General features: G+C 51.0%; 1 non-coding gene across 1 annotated transcript; it reads right to left on the reverse strand.

The window, feature by feature from the left end:
* Positions 1-2,361: 2,361 nt before the first annotated feature.
* LOC133496121 (5.8S ribosomal RNA) lies at positions 2,362-2,515 on the reverse strand. Its single transcript, XR_009793728.1, has one exon. It is a non-coding gene; the product is annotated as a 5.8S ribosomal RNA (ribosomal RNA).
* Between the last annotated feature and the right edge of the window lie 4,083 nt (positions 2,516-6,598).

Below are 6,598 nucleotides of genomic sequence, written 5' to 3' on the forward strand. Positions count from 1 at the left end.
ACTAAACAAAAACTAGAAGCAGCGGCTCCTGGATACTTTTAAACCAGTGGGACTGTATTTTTCTTTTTTGTGGATAAACAGTTGTTTCATCATAATGAGAGTGGGCCCTGCTAATTAGCACAAGCCTAGTGTTGGCAACAAGACGAGCCATCAAGATGCTTCCCTTCTCTACTGAGGTCTATCACGGCTACTGCATAGAATGTCAATTGTAAAATCGAATATCCACCATATTGAAGGCTATGTGGATGTTAATGAACAGTTGGGGGAGGAATCTACTTTACCATTGTCTTAAAATGGTGAGCAGAATTGTACTCATAGACAGCCACTTAGTTCAACAACAAGGACAGATGTGGACTTTGGAAACAATAACGGATCCTGCAGAAGTTCTCCCTGGAATTTACTGGAAGGAAAGTCTAAAGATTTCGGACATATAAAAGGGAGGACACAACAACTTCAGCAGATTACCCAGGGATCCACCTGGCCAGCGTTGCAGACTCCCTCAACCCCGCGTGAGCTGCCATTGATGGACGTTACGACGAAGAAAAACTAAAGTACGTGAGTTAATGCAGAATTTGGACATCAGACTTACAAGTAGATTTGTGGTACTTTTACAAGACCTTGGCCAAGAATGCTCATTCCGCACCACCACGGAGATTTATGAAGTTAAATCATCCAAGAAAATATTGGGACCCCAAATATTAATAGTTGGTTAAGGAGCTCTCAGTGATGTGAAACACTTTTGCAGTGTGAAGAACACCAAAGTACTGTGTTTTGCTAAAGACAAGACAAGACTAAAGACAAAACTTTTCTGGGGTCTGATGAGCGTCGGCATCGGGCGCCTTAACCCGGCGTTCGGTTCATCCCGCAGCGCCAGTTCTGCTTACCAAAAGTGGCCCACTAGGCGGCTCGCACATTCCACGCCCGGCTCCAAGCCAGCGAGCCGGGCCTCTTACCCATTTAAAGTTTGAGAATAGGTTGAGGCCGTTTCGGCCCCAAGGCCTCTAGTCATTCGCTTTACCGGATAAAACTGCTTTTTGCACTGAGGACAGTCCCGCCCCGGTTGACAGCCGCGCCGGGGGCGAGGGGGGCCCGTCCTCCGCAACGCACCCCATGGACCCGACCCCACCCCAGGGTTGGAGTGGGGCGTGGCGGGAATGCGGGGAAGAAGGCGCAGCGACCTACTCCCACGGCCCTGGGGGGAAGCGACGAGTTGTGGCGGGTGAGCGCTGTAAAGCGCGCGGACCGAGGAGGAGAGGCTGCGGTGGGAGGTGGCGAACTGCCCCCCGGGCCGACCCCCGTGGCCCTCCCGGCGCCACGCGCCACCTTCGTCCCGAGCCCTTCCTAGCCGACCCAGGGCCAGTCGCGGCGCACCGCGGTGGGGGAAGTGCGCCCGGTGGTTCGAGCGCTACCGGAGGCGAGGCTCCCTGATCCGAGCCCCGGCATCCGCCGACCGCCCCCCCCGGCCCCCTCCCCTTTCACGGAGGGGGGGGGGTAGAGAAACGGAAGGCGGGGGAGACGGCGGAGCGAGATTGGAAAGGAGGATACCCGCGCCCCGCGGACGCCCAGGCGTCGCCGCTGGGTTGAATCCCCCACGCGGGCTGCGCGGTTCCCACCCGTTTACCTCTCAACGGTTTCACGCCCTGTTGAACTCTCTCTTCAAAGTTCTTTTCAACTTTCCCTTAAGGTACTTGTCCGCTATCTTTGGGCTGCATTCCCAAACAACCCGACACCGGGAAGGGCCGCTGAACCCGGCGCGCCGGGGGCCGCTACCGGCCTCACACCGTCCATGGGCAGACCCTCCATCAGAAGGACTCGGACCCCCCAGGCGGCGCAGGGCCGCGCGACCTTCCGTACGCCACATTTCCCGTGCCCCTCCGGCGGGGCGGGGATTCGGCGCTGGGCTTTTCCCTCTTCGCTCGCCGCTACTGAGGGAATCCTGGTTAGTTTCTTTTCTGTCTCGTCTGATCTGAGGTCGTAGTGAGAGTAGTGGTGGTTGGAGGGGTGCACGCCGCGTGCGCCTCATACCCAGGGGGGCGGCGGCAGCGGCCGCGGGACGGCGTGCTGCGCGATACGAGCTCACCACCGGCAGCCCAGTCCCGAGCTGCGCGCCACCGCCCACGCCAGCGGAATGGAGGACGCGCGCGTGCGACGTCTGCGTTTAGGGGGACGGAGGCGCCGGTCTCCCGGTGCCTTCGATGTGCCCCAGCCGCGGGGAAGCGTCGGAGATAGGCGCCGTCCGGTCAGGGTGCGCACGCGCGAGTGCGGGTGAGGGCGGTGTGGGAACGAGTCCCCGCCCCTCCAGTACCCTGACCCTCTCGCGACCCCTTCCTTCCGACGACACCTCCGCGTTCGATGGCGTAGCGACGCTCAGACAGGCGTAGCCCCGGGAGGGACCCGGGGCCGTGAGGTGCGGTCGAAGTGTCGATGATTAATGTGTCCTCCAATTCACATTAGTTCTCGCAGCTAGCTGCGTTCTTCATCGACGCACGAGCCGAGTGATCCACCGCTAAGAGTTGTCCAGCATTTTGAGGGTTTTTCCATTCCCTTTTTACTTTTTCCAGTTCAGGCCATCGTTTTTCCCCACAAGTCTCTGGTCGTTTATGAGGGACGACGGGGTTGGCATCTGGGCACTCCCCGGACCGCCCAGCGGAGACATTGAACCCCCCTCCGCCCGGCCGTCAGCACGGGGGAGAGTTGAGTACCCGGCGCCGTAATTTTCCAGTTCCGAGGTTTGACGGAGCCCCGCTGGCACCGGCAGCCAGGGTAGGGGGGGTTGCCATAGCGGTACGTGTTACGCTCCGTACCTCCCCCGCCACCACCCCGCTCCGCGGCCGTGGCTCCGCCTGGAGGACTACGCTGGCGCTTACGGCCGGGGTAGCCGCTCGCGCCTATGGACACGCCCGAGCCAACCACCGTCCGCGGATGGGGCCCGGGCCGACGGCGGCGAACTCCCTCGCCACCGCCTTCCTTCCTTCCTGGTATCTCTCAAAAAATCCTGGAGATCACTAATCAGCACACAGCTGTGAAATCTGTCAATATGCACACAGGGTCCCTGGATGTTCTCAAACAGCAATCAGAGGTACTGAACCGAGATTTCATTGATCTCCAAACAAAAGTGCAATGTGTGGATGCTTATGTATTGATAAGAGGACCTCTCCCCCCTGTCGGATTTGGAGATGAACACTTCTCGAGTCTCTGTCAATTGAATAAGTGGTTAAGCGAAATGTGGACAGTTCTGCACTATCTGTGAGTTTTATTGACAATTTCTGCATTTTTTGGGCGCATAAACATATTTACAAAACAGACATTTTCTGTCTGAATACACAAAGAGTTCAATTATTGGGTGCAAACATTTTTTTATGATGTACCTTCACTGCCCTGAAAAAAGTATTTGAAAAATCAAGAATGAAAGGATGCACTTCCCAAGCACTTGGAGGAACAAAGGATAAGGTGAGACAAGGTGCAGACAGACTCATGCGGGTCATTCAAACAATCAGGAGCAAATGACAAATGGAATGAGCCGGCACTTTAAATCTCCCAAACCTCTTCCTGACCTAGCAACTTTTTGAAAACTGGAAGCTCTTTAAACGTTTTACATTCAAATTTCTGTTCCTGCAGCAAACATGAGTGACATCACAGATGCAGCGATCAAGAGATTACAAGATAGGCCTGTCAAAATACATGCCTCCCAACGCCCTCATTTTGTTCAGTAAAGACTTCAATCTTGTTACTCTCTCTCATCGACCAACAACATCACATAACAAGGAGACTGTGCAACAAGAAGGACAAAGATTTTGGACATCCTGTATGCTAAATGACAATGATAATGGATTGTGTCTGTGTAGATTTTCTATTTTAACCAGAAAACACACATTTATTTGTAGGCTTTTTCTTTTTTCTTTCGGCTTGTCCCATTAAGGGTCCCCACAGCGTGTCATCTTTTTCCACCGAAGCCTATCTCCCGCATCCTCCTCTCTAACACCCACATGTCCTCCCTCACAACATCCATAGCCTTTTCTTTGGTCTTCCTCTCGCTCTTTTGCCTGGGAGCTCCATCCTCAGCACCCTTCTACCAACATTCTCACTCTCTTGCCTCTGAACATGTCCAAACCATTGAAGTCTGCTCACCTTGTCTCCAAAACATCCAACTTTGGCTGTCCCTCTAATGAGCTCATTTCTAATCCCATCAAACCTGTTCACACCAAGCGATAACCTCAACATAAATGAATTATTAATTAATTTCTGCTACCTCAAGTTCTCCTTCCTGTTGTTTCTTCAGAGCTACTGTCTCTAATCTGTACATCATGGCCACCCTCACCACTGTTTGATAAACTTTGCCCTTTATCCTGGCGGATACTTTTCTGTCACATAGAACACCACTCCAACTGTTCCACCCCGCTTACACCCGTTTCTTCAATTCCTGACCACACTCTCCATTGCTCTGTATTGTTGACCCCAAGTATTTGAAGTTGCCCACCTTCAATATCTCTTCTCCCTGGAGCTTCACTCTTCCTCTTCCGCCCCTTTCATTCATGCACATATATTCTGTTTAATTTAGGCCAATCTTCATTCCCCTCCTTTCCAGTGTGTACCTCCATCTTTCTATCTGTTCCTCCGCCTGTTCCCTGCTTTCACTGCAGATCATAATATCATCTGCGAACATCATGGTCCAAGAGGATTTCAGTCTAACCTTGTCTGTCAGCCTATCCATTACTACCGCAAACTGTAAGGGGCTCAGCGCAGAACGCTGATGCAGTCCGACCTCCACCTTAAATTCTTCTGACACACCAACAGCACATCCCACAGCTGTTCTGCTGCTCTCATACATGTCCTGTATTATTCTAACATATTTCTCTGACACTCCAGACTTGCGCATGCAGTATCACAGTTCCTCTCTTGATACTCTGTCATAGGCTTTCTCTAGGTCTACAAAGATACAATGGAACTCCTTCTGACCTTCTCTGTACTTTTCCACGACCATCCTCAAGGCAAATAGTGCATCTGTGGTACTCTATTTATGCATGAAACCATACTGTTGCTCGCTGATACTTGCTTCTGTCCTGAGTCTAGCCTCCACTACTCTTTCCCATCACTTCATTGTGTGGCTCGTCATCTTTATTCCTCTGTAGTTTCCACAGTTCTGAAAATCGCCTTTGTTCTTAAAAATGGGGACTAGCACACTTTTCGTCCATTCTTCTGGCATCTTCTCTCCTGCTAGTGTTCTCTTGAATAAGTCCACAGCCACCACACCAAATTGCTTCCATACCTCCACTGGTATGTCATCGGGACCAACTGTCTTTCCATTTTCCATTCTGTTCAGTGCCTTTCTAACTTCTCCCTTACTAATCAATGCCATTTCCCAGACATTCATGCTTGCCTTTTCTACTCTACCTTCTCTCCCATTTTCTTCATTCATCAACTTCTCGAAGTGTTCTTTCCATCTACTTAGCACACTACTGGCACCAGTCAACATATTTCCTTCGCTATGCTTAATCAACTTTACTTGCTGCATATCCTTCCCATCTCTATCCCTCTGTCTGGCCAACCTGTAGAGCTCCTTTTTCTCCTTCTTTCGTATCCAACCTGGAGTACATGTCGTCATATGCCTCTTGTTTAGCCTTCACCACCTCTACCTCTGTCCTACGACGCATCTCAATGTATTCTTTACGCCTCTCCTCAGTCCTCTCTGTGTCCCACTTCTTCTTCGCTAATCTCTTTCCTTGGATGACTTCCTGTATTTTGGGGTTCCACCACCAAGTCTCCTTCTCCCCTTTCCTACCAGAATGCATCCAAAGTACTCTACTGCCTGCCTCTCTGAATAGCTTGGCAGTCGTATTCCAGTCTTCTCGGAGCTCTTCCTGTCCATCTAGGGCCTGTCTCACCTCTTTCCGGAAGGCCACAAAGCATAGTTCCTTTCTCAACTTCCACCACCTGATTATCTGCTCTACCTTTCTCTTCTTAGTCTTCCTACCCACTACCAGTCATCCTTCACACAACCCATCCTATGCTGTCGCACTACACTGTCCCCCACCACAACCTTCTCTTCTGGAAATAAGTGTTCGTCACTGCCAATTCTATCATTTTTGCGAAGTCCACCACCATCTTTCCCTCAAAGCTCCTTTGCTAAATGCCGTACTTACCCATCACTTCTTCATCACCCCAGTTTCCTTCGCCAACATGTCCAACGAAATCTGCACCAATCACAACTCTCTCTCTCTCTGGGATGCTCAGGACTACTTCATCTAGTTCCTTCCAGAATTTGTCTTTCAACTCAAGGTCACATCCTACCTGTGGGGCATAGCAGGTAATCACATTATACATAGTACCCTCAATTTCAAATTTCAGCCTCATCACTCGATCTGATACTCTTTTCACCTCCAAGACATTCCAGGTCTTCTTTTAAAATAACCCGTTCTCCATTTCTCTTCCCATCTACTCCATGATAAAATAATTTAAACCCTGGACCTAAACTTCTAGCCTTACTCCCTTTCCACTTTCTTAGTGAGGATATAATGTGTATCTATCAAACCATTGTCTCCGGTTATCCTTGCGAGATTAGCTGTTTTGAATGTCAGGTCACTGGGTAACAAATCAATGT

This window comes from Syngnathoides biaculeatus, chromosome 22 (genome assembly GCF_019802595.1).
Source record: "Syngnathoides biaculeatus isolate LvHL_M chromosome 22, ASM1980259v1, whole genome shotgun sequence".
Taxonomy (NCBI): Eukaryota; Metazoa; Chordata; class Actinopteri; order Syngnathiformes; family Syngnathidae; genus Syngnathoides; species Syngnathoides biaculeatus.